We start from the raw sequence: 15,264 nt of genomic DNA, 5'->3' as shown, positions 1-15,264 counted from the left end.
GGGCGTGGAGTCTGAGCCCAGGAATGTGGGCGGCCCCTAGAAGCAGGAAAAGGCAAGAAACAGATTCTCCCCTAGAGCCTCCAGAAGAAATACACCTCTGCTGGTACCTCGATTTTAGCTCAGTAAGACCCATTTTGGACTTCTGACCACTAGAAACTTATACAGGGCATTTATCAAAGGAAGCAGAAATGATGAGAGAAGGATGACCCAGCTCTGCCCTGATGTGAATTTTGGGTCCTTTTTTTAAAAAAAATTGAAATATACATTTTGATGCATAATTTTATCCCTTCATTAAAAGTTTTGTTTTTTGTTTTTCCTTAACCAGGTAGCTCAGTTGGTTAGAGCATCGTCCTGATACACCAAGGTTGCAGGTTTGTTCCAGATCAGGGCACACACTAGAATCAACCAAAGAATGCATGAATAAGTGGAACAACAGATCAAAGTTTCTCTCTCTCTTTCTTCCTCTCTCTCTAAATTCATTTTTTAAAAAAAGTTTGTTTCTCTCTCTCTTTCTAAATTCAATTTTTTAAAAAAGTTTCTTCTTTGTAAATATATTTTCTTCCAGTCCTTAACCATATTCAATTATAAGATAAGTAAAATTTTGCATCTTTTTTTTTTTAATAATTTTATTTTTTTAATGGGGTGACATCAATAAATCAGGATACATATATTCAAAGATAACAAGACCAGGGTATCTTGTCGTTCAATTATGATGCATACCCGTCACCCAAAGTCAGATTGTCCTCTGTCACCTTCTATCTTGTTTTCTTTGTGCCCCTCCCCCTCCCCCTTTCCCTCTCCCATTCCCCCCTCCCCCCCGTAACCACCACACTCTTATCAATGTCTCTTAGTTTCACTTTTATGTCCCACCTACGTATGGAATAATGCAGTTCCTGGTTTTTTCTGATTTACTTACTTCGCTTCGTATCATGTTATCTAGATCCCACCATTTTGCTGTAAATGTTCCGATGTCATCATTTCTTATGGCTGAGTAGTATTCCATAGTGTATATGTGCCACATCTTCTTTATCCAGTCATCTATTGACGGGCTTTTTGGTTGTTTCCATGTCCTGGCCACTGTGAACAATGCTGCAATAAACATGGGGCTGCATGTGTCTTTACGTATCAATGTTTCTGAGTTTTGGGGGTATATACCCAGTAGAGGGATTGCTAGGTCATAAGGTAGTTCTATTTTCAGTTTTTTGAGGAACCACCATACTTTCTTCCATAATGGTTGTACTACTTTACATTCCCACCAACAGTGTATGAGGGTTCCTTTTTCTCCACAGCCTCTCCAACATTTGCTATTACCTGTCTTGCTAATAATAGCTAATCGAACAGGTGTGAGGTGGTATCTCATTGCTGTTTTGATTTGCATTTCTCTAATAGCTAAAGAAGATGAGCATCTTTTCATATATCTGTTGGCCATTTGTATTTCTTCCTGGGAGAAGTGTCTGTTCATATCCTCTTCCCATTTTTTTATGGGATTGTTTGTTTGTTTGTTGTTGAGTTTTATGAGTTCTTTGTATATTTTGGATATTAGGCCCTTATCTGAGCTGTTGTTTGAAAATATCATTTCCCATTTAGTTGGCTTTCTGTTTATTTTGTTATCAGTTTCTCTTGCTGAGCAAAAACTTCTTAGTCTGATGTAGTCCCATTCATTAATTTTTGCCTTCACTTCTCTTGCCATTGGAGTCAAATTCATAAAATGCTCTTTAAAACCCAGGTCCATGAGTTGAGTACCTATGTCTTCTTCTATGTACTTAATTGTTTCAGGTCTTATGTTTAGATCTTTGATCCATTTTGAGTTAATTTTAGTACAGGGGGACAAACTGTAGTCCAGTTTCATTCTTTTGCATGTGGCTTTCCAGTTTTCCCAGCACCATTTATTGAAGAGGCTTTCTTTTCTCCATTGTGTGTTGTTGGCCCCTTTATCAAAAATTATTTGACTATATATATGTGGTTTTATTTCTGGACTTTCTATTCTGTTCCATTGGTCTGAGTGTCTATTTTTCTGCCAATACCATGCTGTTTTGATTGTCGTGGCCCTATAATAGAGTTTGAAGTCAGGTATTGTAATGCCCCCAGCTTCATTCTTTTTCTTTAGGATTGCTTTGGCTATTCGGGGTTTTTTATAGTTCCATATAAATCTGATGATTTTTTGCTCTATTTCTTTAAAAAACGTCATTGGAAGTTTGATGGGAATTGCATTGAATTTGTATATTGCTTTGGGTAATATAGCCATCTTGATTATATTTATTCTTCCTAGCCAAGAACAAGGTATATTCTTCCATCTCATTATATCTTTTTCAATTTCCCTTAACAATGGTTTATAGTTTTCATTATATAAGTCCTTTACATTCTTTGTTATGTTTATTCCTAAGTATTTTATTTTTTTTGTTGCAATCGTGAAGGGGATTATTCTTTTGAGTTCCTTCTCAGTTGTTTCATTGTTGGCATATAGAAAGGCTATTGACTTCTGAATGTTAATTTTGTATCCTGCAACCTTACTGCATTGGCTTATTGTTTCTAGTAGTCTTTTTGTGGATTCTTTGGGGTTTTCGACGTATAGGATCATATCATCTGCAAAAAGTGATACCTTTACTTCTTCTTTTCCTATATGGATGCCTTTTATTTCTTTGTCTTGTCTGATTGCTGTGGCGAGAACCTCTAGTACCACATTAAATAAGAGTGGAGAGAGTGGACAACCCTGTCTTGTTCCTTATTTAAGGGGGAAAGCCTTCAGTTTAGTGCCATTTAATATGATGTTAGCTGATGGTTTATCATATATGGCCTTTATCATGTTGAGATATTTTCCTTCTATACCCATTTTGTTGAGAGTCTTAAACATAAAATTGTGTTGTATTTTATCGAAAGCCTTTTCTGCATCTATTGATAAGATCATGTGGTTTTTGTTCTTTGTTTTGTTGATATGGTGTATTATGTTAACCGTTTTACGTATGTTGAACCATCCTTGAGATTCTGGGATGAATCCCACTTGATCATGATGTATTATTTTTTTAATATGTTGTTGTATTCGATTTGCTAGTATTTTGTTTAGTATTTTAGCATCTGTATTCATTAGAGATATTGGTCTGTAGTTTTCTTTTTTTGTGCCATCCTTGCCTGGTTTTGGTATGAGGGTTATGTTGGCCTCATAAAATGTGTTTGGAAGTATTGCTTCTTCTTCAATTTTTTGGAAGACTTTGAGTAGAATAGGAACCAAGTCTTCTTTGAATGTTTGATAAAATTCGCTGGTATAGCCGTCAGGGCCTGGACTTTTATTTTTGGGGAGGTTTTTAATGGTTTTTTCTATTTCTTCTCTACTGATAGGTCTGTTTAGGCTTTCTGCTTCTTCTTGACTCAGTCTAGGAAGGTTGTATTGTTCTAGGAATTTATCCATTTCTTCTAGGTTGTTGAATTTAGTGGCATAAAGTTTTTCATAGTATTCTACAATAATTCTTTGTATATCTACGGTGTCCGTGGTGATTTCTCCTCTTTCGTTTTGGATTTTGTTTATATGAGTTCTTTCTCTTTTTTCCTTGGTAAGTCTTGCCAAGGGTTTGTCAATTTTATTGATCTTTTCAAAGAACCAGCTCCTTGTTCTATTAATTTTTTCTATAGTTTTTCTGTTCTCTAATTCATTTATTTCTGCTCTGATTTTTATTATCTCCTTTCTTCGGCTGCTTTTGGGTTGTCTTTGTTCTTCTTTTTCTAGTTCCTTAAGGTGGGAAGTTAAGTGGTTCACTTGGGCTCTCTCTTGTTTGTTCATATATGCCTGAAGTGATATGAACTTCCCTCTTATCACTGCTTTTGCTGCATCCCATAGATTCTGATATGTCGTATTATCATTTTCATTAGTCTGTATAAATCTTTTGATCTCTGCACTTATTTCTTCTTTGACCCATTCATTTTTTAAAAGTATGTTGTTTAGTTTCCACATTTTTGTGGGATTTTTTTCCTCTTTTTTGCAGTTGAATTCTAGTTTCAAGGCTTTATGATCAGAAAATATGCTTGGTACAACTTCAATTTTTCTGAATTTGCTGATGTTTTTGTGGCCCAACATATGGTCAATTCTTGAGAATGATCCATGTACACTGGAGAAAAATGTATACTCAGTCACTTTGGGATGAAATGTCCTGTAGATGTCTATCATATCCAGGTGCTCTAGTGTTTTGTTTAAGGCCACTATGTCTTTGTTGATTCTCTGTTTGGATGACCGATCTAGAGCCGTCAGCGGTGTATTGAGGTCTCCAAGTATGATTGTATTTTTGTCAGTTTTTGTTTTAAGGTCAATAAGTAGCTGTCTTATATATTTTGGTGCTCCTTGGTTTGGTGCATATATATTAAGAATTGTTATGTCTTCTTGATTCAGTGTCCCCTTAGCCATTATGAAATGGCCATTTTTATCTCTGAGTACTTTTCCTGTCTTGTAGTCAGCATTATCCGATATGAGTATTGCTACACCTGCTTTTTTTTGGATGTTATTTGCTTGGAGTATTGTTTTCCAGCCTTTCACTTTGAATTTGTTTTTATCCTTGTTACTTAGATGAGTTTCCTGTAGGCAGCATATAGTTGGATTTTCTTTTTTAATCTATTCTGCTACTCTGTGCCTTTTTATTGGTGAGTTTAATCCGTTTAAATTTAGTGTAATTATTTTTATTTTTATTTTTTCATTTTTCTGAAGCTAGAAACAGGGAGAGACAGTCAGTCAGACTCCCGCATGCGCCCGACCGGGATCCACCCGGCACGCCCACCAGGGGCGACGCTCTGCCCACCAGGGGGCGATGCTCTGCCCCTCCGGGGCATCGCCATGTTGCGACCAGAGCCACTGTAGCGTCTGGGGCAGAGGCCGAGGAGCCATCCCCAGCGCCCGGGCCATCTTTGCTCCAGTGGAACCTTTGGCTGTGGGAGGGGAAGAGAGAGACAGAGAGGAAAGCGTGGTGGAGGGGTGGAGAAGCAAATGGGCGCTTCTCCTGTGTGCCCTGGCCGGGAATCAAACCCGGGTCCTCCGCACGCTAGGCCAACGCTCTTCCGCTGAGCCAACTGGCCAGGGCCTTTAGTGTAATTATTGATACTTGTGAGTTCCCTATTGCCATTTTATATCTTGCTTTCTGTTAGTTTTGTGTCTTGTTTGATCCTTCTCTTTCGTTTTTCTATCTTTTGTTTTTATTTGGTTGTATTCCATACATCTTTCCTTTGTTGCTATCTTTTTTATCTCATGTGCTTCTGTGGTGGTTTTTTCAATGGTGGTTACCTTTGAGTAATGAAAAGGGTCCCTAACCTGTTTATTGTAGAAAACTATTTTGTGAGTACTTTTGCACTCCATCGTCCTTTGCTACTGTTAATCTCCATCTTCTCCCCCTCTTTCTTTTTGTTGTTGTCACAGTTTAAATTTGGTTTTATTGTGTTCTTCTTGGAGCTTTTACTTGTGGCTCTGTTTTTTTTTTTTTTTTTTTTTTGTTCTTTGTATCTGATTGGAGAACCCCCTTTAGTAATTCCTGGAGTGGGGGTTTTCTGATGATAAATTCCCTCATCTTTTCTGTATCTGTGAATGTTTTTATTTCTCCTTCATATTTGAAGGATAGCTTTGATGGGTATAGTATTTGTGGCTGAAAGTTTCTCTCTTTCAGGACTTTAAATATTGGGGTCCACTCTCTTCTAGCTTGTAGAGTTTCTGCTGAGAAATCTGATGATAATCTAATGGACCTTCCTTTATATGTTGTATTCTTCTTTTCCCTGGCTGCCTTGAGAATTTTTTCTTTGCTGTTGGTTTGTGTCAATTTCATTATGATATGCCTTGGAGTAGGTTTGTTGGGGTTAAGAAAACTCGGTGTTCTGTTTGCTTCTTGAATTTGAGGCTTTAGTTCTTTCCACAGGCTTGGGAAGTTCTCATCTATTATTTGTTTGAGTATGTTCTCCATTCCATTTTCTCTCTCTTCTCCCTCTGATATACCTATTATTCTTATGTTATTCTTTTTGATGGAGTCAGATAATTCTTGTAGGGCTATCTCATTTTTTTAAATTTTTGAGTCTCTTTCTTCTTCTCTCTGTTGTGCCTCAAGTTGCTTGTCTTCTATTTCACTAATCCTCTCTTCTATCTGACCTGTTCTATTAGCTAAGCTTGTTACTTCGTTTTTCAGCTCGTGAATTGAGTTTTTCATCTCTGTTTGATTTGTCTTTATAGTTTCAATTTCTTTGGACATATATTCTTTGTGTTCATTGAGTTGTTTTCTGAGCTCCCTAAATTGCCTTTCTGTGTTTTCTTGTATATCTCGGAGGATTTTTAGGATTTCTATCTTGAATTCTCTGTCATTTAGCTCCAAGGTTTCCAATATATTAAATTTTTTCTCCATAGATTTTTCCTCATCTAGCTGTGTTACCTCTCTTTCTTTTGTATCCATGATATTCGATTTTCTCTTCCTTAATGGCATCTGAGGGTGGTTTTGTTGATAGTATTAATGAGATTTAATAAAGAATAAAAAGTTAAAAAAAATAAAAAATCAAAAAGAGTTGTTTTTTTTTTAAAAAAATTAATAATGAAATAAAGAAAAATAAAATAATAATTTTTTAAAAAGGAAATTATTCCCCCCCTCCTTTTTTCCTCTCCTCTCCCCTTTTTCTTGAGAAAATCTTGTGGTGAACTGTGAATTATAACAAACAATGCCTGTGATGGAGGTCCTGAATTGGGGAAAAGTAATAAAGGGGCAAAAAAAAAAAAAAAAGAAAAAAAAAGGAAAAAAAAAAGGGGGGGCGGTATGGACCCACAAAAAGCAAATAAGGAAAAAATTTGGGTCAAGAATAAAATGATTTGCTTTTAGATGTTGGTGTTGTCTAAGAGTTATGATGAGAGGAATAAGAGAACAGAAAAATGGGGGGACAAATTAAAAAAATACTATTGTATTTAGTGGAACAAGAACTAGATAAAATGGAGAGCCAGGGATGGGAGCACTGCTAGTGAGTTAAAAAGGTGAAGTAAAAATCCCCAAAATGCCACAAACATAAGTTTGAGTCCCAGATAAGATAATTTGTTTGTTATTGAGGTTTGAATGAGAGGAGATGTAAAGGAGAAAGGAAGAAACTAATATAGAGGGAGAAAAGAGAGAGAGAGAAAAAAAGAGGGAACCAGTAAAAGAAGAAAAAAGAAAGGAGAGAGAGAGAGTTAAGGGTTTTGGAGTGCAACCCTCATAGAGAGAAAGGAAGAGCAGAAAAAAGATAATGGGAGATGTAACACTTATGGGTAGTGTAGTTCAAGGAGAGGAGAGAGTAAGACCGGCAGAGAGTTAATCGGCCAAATTGGAGGAGGAAAAAAAGTATCAAGAATGAAGATAAGAGAAACAAACGAACAAATATAATAAAATGGGATAGGTTATAAAGTCTGCAGATTATTCTTGATTTTGAGAGGTTATCTTCTTGTTTTTTCTTTTCTCTCCCTCTTCCTGGTCGGTGACTCTGTACCCCAGGTTCTGCCCCTTTGGCACGCTCAGGTAGAGGTTTGCAGTTGATAAGTCTCTATGGCAATGTCATGTATTGTGCTTTAGTCTCGTTGGGAGTCAAGGCTCATTAGCTTTTATAGGCTCCGACAGTGAGAGAGTCCGTGTTCCTGGAGCCTTTCTCCTAGTCTTTCCTTCCTCAATTAGTAGCCTGATAATCCAGCTATGGGGTTGTTGCTGCCTCTGCCTGGATAGTAAGAGGTTCAAAGAGCTGGCAACTCCCCACTCTATTTCCACTCAGCACAGGGCTCTGGGTAAGGCTCAGTCAGTCAGAGCTGCTAGCATAATCAGGCGGGCTTTCCGCCCACTCAAAGACCTCTGGCTCTGCCACTCTGTCCGGTAACACAGGCGGGCACCCACTTCCGGGGTGCTTGGAGGAAACTCTCATTCACTATCTGCGCACACAGACCAGGATATCCGGCCAGTAGTCTCACGCTCTGAGTGAAACCCCCAACCGCATGGAAATTTGCAGCGCTGGAATTCGCTCTCGCTCCGTCCCCGTGCGCGGCTTTTGCAAGGCGCTGGGGCGGCCCGAGATTCCGCTTTTGCCCACACAAAGGCCCCTGACTCTGCCCCTCTGTGCGATAACACGGGCGCGCCCTGCCGAGGCACTCGGAGGAATCGCTCACTACCTATCTGCGCGCGCACACCAGGATATGAGGCCGGCCGTGTTTCCCTGAGTGAAACCCTCACCAGCACGGAAAATTTCCACCGTTGGAATTAGTTCTCGCTCCCTCCCGTGCGCGGCTTTCCCAGGGCGCTGGGGCTGCCCAGAGATTCTGCTTTCGGCCCACAGAAAGGCCTCTGACCCTGCCTCTCTGTGGGGCAACACGGACACCCACTTCTGGGGCTTAGGAAGAAATCTCTCACCCACTAACTGCGCACCGACCAGGGATCGGGTAAAATGGCTGCCCCGCTTGTCTTTCTTTGTTTGGGTTTGGCGCGAGTGTTAGCTTGTATTGCCCGGCTTGCCACAGGAACAGTTTTTCCTCCGCTAGGATCTCCGTGCCACAGCCTGGTTCGGCCTTTTGTGCGCGGCCTGGATGTATTCACCCCCTTTGCCCGCCTCAGTTTCTATATTCACAGTTACCAGAGAAAGCCGCCCTGTTTAGGTTAGTGAGGAAGGCGGAGCATTTCTTACTCCCTATTTCCTTCAGGATTTGGTTATATATTTAGCCAATTTTTCACTCGACCATACCTTCGGGTGTATTGTGAAGCATCTGGAGGCTCCAAATATAGGTTTTTCTGTTTCTGGTTGAAGATCTTGTTGAGTTTTGGGGGAGATTTATCGGTATCGCTTCCTACTCCGCCATTACTCTGACGTCATCTCTGCATCTTTTTTTTCCATACAAATTCACATTATATCATAAGCATTTATATATTTTAGAAACCACCTAGGTTCAAAAACATTTAGAGCTAGAAGGTACCTTGGGGTCATCTAATAAAATTTCTTGTTTTTTCTAGAAAAGAACCTGAGATTCACACAGACTATAGAATCATAACTGGAAGTGAAGTCTCACAAACCTGCAGCCCAAACACTTCCATGGCATCACCTCCATCCTTCTACCTGCCTGACCTGCCTCCAGTGTGGAAGGTGGGAGCTGCATTTATAGAATTGTCCTGTACAAATGTGTTTTAAAATGTGGCCCTGGCTGGTTGGCTCAGTGATAGAGCATTGGCCCTGCATAGAAGTCCTGAGTTTGATTCCCAGTCAGGGCACACAGGAGAATCAATCATCTGCTTCTCTACCCTTCCCCCCTTCTTTCTCTCTCTTTCTATCCCTTCTCCTTCTGCAGCCATGGCTCGAATTTGGCCCTGAGCACTGAGCATGTCTCCATGGCCTTGCCATAGAAGCTGAAATGGCTCCCTTCTAAGCAAAGGAGCAGTGGCCCCAGATGGGCAGAGCATCACCCCCTAGTGGGCTTGCCAGGTGGATCCTGGTTGGGGCACATGTGGGAGTCTGTCTCTTTGCCTCCCTTCCTCCCCACCTCTCACTTAATAATAATAATAAATAAAAAAGTACCTGGGGTTTGTTTTAAGCAATTATGGTAACACACACAGACCCAGAAATGACTGTTGTGAAAGAAGTGTTTATACTCACAGTTCCCTGGAAACAGGTGCCACAACACATTGTGCAGGAGCACCTGGGGCAGCACCAGGGTCAGGAAGAGCAAGGGAAGGAGAAAGCATGGGCACAAGCCTGTACTATGTCTTTTGTGGGAAGGAATGGGCGAGACTGAACAGGCTTAGGATTGGAGAGGTTGAATAAAGTCAGCAGGCTCAGGGCCATTGAAGTGCTTTCTAGTTATTTAGTCCTTGGTCTTAGGGCAATTTGGGGCAACAGGAATATTGGCTTGGTAGGTGAGAGATAGATGAACCAGAGGGTTGGGAGTGTGGACTCAAGAATGGTTGGTACGCATATCCAAAGCAAGCTTGCAGCCCAGTGGTTTGCTATTTTGAGGAATGAGGTGACTCTGGAAGGCCCCAAGATATCCAAGCATCATGAAATATAGAAAATAAAAAACATGACTAATACACAATGCTCATTAGCCTACCTCATTGTCACAGCACATGTATGTCTTAATATATGTTTCACAGCCTCCTGGGGGTTGCCACACCAAGTTTAGGCTTTACATAAACACATCAGGATGTGTGTCTTAGGAAGGCACTTTGTGTTGGCCGTGATAATTCAGAAAGACCAAAGGAAAAGAGAGAAAAAAGAAGAGTTGATCACATCCACCACCACCACCACCACCACCACCACAATAAAAAGGGCTATAAGCCTTCCACCAGCCAACAAGGTTTATAAGACTTCCGAGAAGGTAGCAGCCTTGGTTAATGATGTCCAGATGGAGGCAGGAAAGGATGAGGAGTAAGCCCCAGGTCTCACTCAGTTGGCGGCCGAGCTGCCAGTGTCCATGTCAGGGGCACAGAGCTCTCTAAAGGTTACCTGCTCATGACCTTGATTAAGGAGTCAGTTGGGATTGGCTTCTTTCTTTTGCTCTTCTTCCCTTTTAGACCTCCCCAGGGGTAGTCCTTTGTTCCAATGCTCAGCCCTAATGGATACAGATGGGCCCCAGGGAGAGCAGACACCCTGATTTGCTCATGGTCAAGACTCTTGATCCTCACCAAAGAAACAGGCTGCCTTAGCGCAGTGCCAGCCCTTCCCGAATCTGCTTTCTTGGGAGGGGCGTGCAGGGGTGGGAGAAAATTCTCCTCAGTTCTTGGGAAGTTCAGGGATGTTGGAATTCATACTTGTCCCTTCATTATCTTTCCGGACTGGACTGGAACATTAAAATGCAAGGTCCGTATGTTATTAGAAAGGGTCCTGTTTGTTTCTCCATCATCGTGTTCTCTCTTGCAGTGAAACTAAAGACTTTTAAGTGTATGTGGAGAAAGGGAATTTTGGAAGCAAATTCCTGGAAAACTAGCCTGGGGTCATGGGGGCAGGGACGACCCCCAGGTGGCTAGACCAGTGCTCCTCAGACTTCGAGGTGCATACACATTACCAAGGGATCTTGTTAAAATACAGGTTCCACTTCAATAGATCTGGGTGGGCCCTAAGAATCTATCTCCCAACAAATTCCCCCTTTGGACTGTGAGGAGCGGAGGACTCTGAGCAGCTCCATGAAGGAGAGTGGAGGATACCAAGAAGAGGGGTGGATGCTGCTGCAGACCCAGGAAATCTACTCCATTTTTTTTTTGAGGGACTCCAGACTTTGCACATGCCTGTGCCCTTTATTTCACTCTGAAACCATTCATGTTTCATTCATGCTTCTCTCCCTCTATCCCGAGACCTTTTAAAAAGATCTGTTCCTCTATACTTAGCGGCTGTTCATGCTACTTTCCCCTGCAGGCCTTTCTGTACAGCAAAGGTGATTAGGGTTTGGGAAAGTGAGCTAGCAGAGAATAACTCAACCTTATTATGCCCCTCTTCAGTGCTTGTGGCAGGAAGAGCCATCACGTAAGATTTATTAGGCAACAGGAACTCAGGAGTATTTTGCTAACGGTGACCCTGGTCACCTCCCCTCGGCTGCCTCCAGGGCTGCCATCTCTGGAGGGTCCGAGGCCGTGGCTGCATCTGCAGAGGCTTCCCTGTGCACTAGCTGGGTGGCCACGGTTCCTCTGCGCCTGGTCTGCTCGACAGCTTAGCAGAGGCCTCCCGGGGAGATGCACTGGGGCTGTTTCCCTATCGAAGGAGGTGCTGACCTTCCCACCTCTCCCGGGCTGCTCTTGAGCTGCCGGGAGCAGCAATTTGAGATCTCCTTTCTCCCACGCCCCTCCAGCTCTCAGCCTTCCCACAAAACTGAGCATGTTGCCCTAAATGGTGCCCTCAAATGTTGATATCCAGGCAGGTGACCCTCTGAGAAGGGGGTAGAGCCAATTTCTGGGGATAGGGTGGGTTCACATCCCTGCGGGTCAGGGGCTGGGGGCCAAGACTCTGCGTGGCTCCCTCAAGGGTCCTGTGACAGCTGTGACTAGACAGGGCCTGGGGCTCCAGAGAGCTTGTCTCATAAAAAGACCTTTCCCCTGCTGGTGTTTTGTTCCTGTGACATGTCAATGGATGTGTTAAGGTCTTTTGAAAACACCTGTTTATGTATCCTCTTGTCAGAACCAGCAGGAAGTTGAGTGGTAGGTAGAAAACCGGATGGGTCAGATCCAGCTTGATGCTGCTTCTCCTCGGAGACCTGTGGATAGGGCAGTTGTTTCTTCCACAGTTACAGACCAGGGCTTCTCTGACAGATGCTTTCCTGAAAATTATTATATTATTATAGCCTCAGGCCACTGGGAAGGGAATGAGTCCCTGGGCCAGAGGTTCATATTTGGCCTGAGGCAAGTTCTGCCCCTGTGGGGGTGATGTGTGGAGGCTGGCTGGTGTTTTCTGTTCTTGAGGGAAATGTCCAGCCACTCAGTCACATGAGGAGGAAGAGCAAACCCTTCTAGATCACCCTGCAAGGCCCTGATCCCTGAAACTTTTGAGTGTCAGCAAGGCCTGAGTCCCCATCCCCCTGAAGCGGCTGGGGAGAGGGGTGGGGGATGGAGAAGAACCTGGAAGGCATGGAGACAGGTCAGCTGGAGAGAGGGAAATGGCAACATTTTAAGAGTGGCAATATTTAGGTTCAGATTATCTAAATGACTCAACCAGGATGACACATTTGGGACTAATTCAGAACTTGAACCCATGTCACTCAATTTGTGGGTCAGTTTTATTTCTATCTCTTTAAAACGTGATTTTTATTACAGAATGTTTTAAAGAGTCCAAAAGTGCAAAGGGAATTGCTATAATTTATTTATGTCCTTTATTGTTTTTTAAAGAAATAAAATGTTACAAGCACAGTGGACGTTCCCTTGTCAGTGTTTTATTTCTGTGACATGCCAATGGGCATGTTAAAACCTTTCAGGAAACAGCTGTTCAAGTATTCACTTGTCAGAACAAGCAGGTAGCTGAGTGGTAAGGAGAAACACTGACGGGTCAGATCAAACCTGATGCTGCTTCTTCCCCAGCGACCTGTAGACAAGGCTGCCCAGCTAGAGGAAGGTGGGGTGGCGTGTGGCGGCAGAAAGAGCCAGCCTACCAGGGACTCTAAGAGACAGGGCTGGGCTGGGGGTCTGGCCTCTCATTGCCGAGCTCCACTCAAAGCTCCTGAGACCCTAGGCCCAACAGGCATGGTGGACCCATCATGTTTCTGATGGCCATCTCCCTCACATGGGGGCAGAAGCCATTGGTACCATCTGAGTTCTGAACAGGACAGAAAGTGTGGAAAGAGTGGCTGAGGACAGGAATCCAAGGACAGGAAGGAGGCCAGGTGAGACACCTGGCTTGACAGGCAGACTCACCCACACGCTCCAATGAGGGCTCAGTGCCCAGGCGGGGGATTGGGCCCAGTGGCAGGATTCAAATAATTTAACAACCTGTTCTCTGCCCTAATGACCGTTTTAGTATAAAAAAATGATATAATGAAAGGTAGTTTATTATTTCATGCATTTAGTACTTAAGAACAATAAAAGGTATACAAAACTAGATTATGTTATGAGTCTTAAAATATTAATAAAAAGTATTAATATAATATCTGACAAAAAACAATAAAACTGGTATTTAAGATTGATGTCCTCACTTGCAATGTTTTTCACCTATGGACGGAATGAACATTACTACGCGTTCTTAGAATACTCTCTTGCGCTGATGAATGTTAAAAAAGAGTAAGGAATGTAAAATTTTAATTTCCACATTGGGTGGCTGCCCAGGCACCTACCTTAAAGAGAACCCTGATTACAAATGCCATTTTAACAACCGGTTTGTTGAACTCAACAAAAAAAATTAGGTATTAGTTCTGCTGAACCAGTGCGAACTGGTTGAATTCCACCACTGGGCCGGCCTATTCAATATCCTGACATTTTATTGTAGCCTAGAATTTCATGGGGACTGCATGAAATAAGTCTTTCTAAACTAGTGAATCTCAGCAACATAGGGAGACTTGACATCAAAACCATAGTCACTGCCTGACCAGGCAGTGGCGCAGTGGATAGAGCGTTGGACTGGGATGCAGAGGACCCAGGTTCGAGACCCCGAGGTTGCCAGCTTGAGCACGAGCTCATCTGGTTTGAGCAAAAGCTCACCAGCTTGGACCCAAGGTTGCTGGCTCAAGCAAGGGGTTACTCAGTCTGCTGAAGGCCCACAGTCAAGGCACATATGAGAAAGCAATCAATGAACAACTAAGGTGTCATAATGTGCAACGAAAAACTAATGATTGATGCTTCTCATCTCTCCGTTTGTCTGTCTGTCCCTGTCTATCCCTCTCTCTGACTCTCTCTGTCTCTGAAAACAAACAAACAAACAAACAAACAAACAAACAAAAAACCATAGTCACTAACACTGCACACTTAAATGCACTGTTTGAAATGCCTTTCTTATATTCAGTCCTCATAAGAACTCTATGAATAGATATCATTGTACTCCATTATACAGAAAAAGAAACTGAGGCACAGATGAGTTGTCTAACTTTGCTGCAAAGCTAATACATGAGGAAACCAAGCAGACTGGCCTGGATTTGGCTTGTTTAGCCCACAGGTGCTGCTGCTTTTTGTTGGTGTCACTTCTGGCCAGTGTCCCCACAGAGGAAACAATACCACATCCTCAGGGTGTGAGCAGACATTGTTCCTGGAAGAAAAGTATGTGTTTAGGGGTTAGAGAATATGCTGTCTGCCCTTTCAGACCTTAAGGCCTGGATGGAAAACTAGGTGTGTGTGGAAGGCATCTCTCCCATGTCTCTGAGATGACCCATCAAACTCAGCAACGATAGATTACATAGTGCAAGAACGCATCTATGTGTGGAATATAATATGTGAAAAATGATCCACACTATCTCGGGGTGGTTACCTCCGGGGAGGGAGTGAGGAGGGAAGGGCTGCATGTTTTATGTCTTCAGGGAAATATCCTCAGCGGACAGTAGTCACAGCAAATATACATTTCTTGAACTTTGTTAGTCTCTGAAGATATCCAAGTATAAGACCTGGTCCTGGCTCATGAGGAGTTGATACTCTGGTTGAGGAGACAGGCATCTCCAGGAAAAGAATTAAATCTGCAGGGCGTCACATCACAGTAGACATCAAGTACCATCGGAATTCCCTGTAAAACTAGAAGGGTGGACAGGATTATACTGCTATTGATATTTATTATAACATATAATTACATATTAGTATGTTAGCAGCAGGCCTCTTTGAAGAGGAACTTTGACATGGACACCAAATACAGCCAGATGAACCTGCATCT

The sequence above is a fragment of the Saccopteryx bilineata genome, chromosome 1, assembly GCF_036850765.1.
Source record: "Saccopteryx bilineata isolate mSacBil1 chromosome 1, mSacBil1_pri_phased_curated, whole genome shotgun sequence".
NCBI lineage: Eukaryota > Metazoa > Chordata > Mammalia > Chiroptera > Emballonuridae > Saccopteryx > Saccopteryx bilineata.
This window is presented reverse-complemented; position numbering follows the sequence as displayed.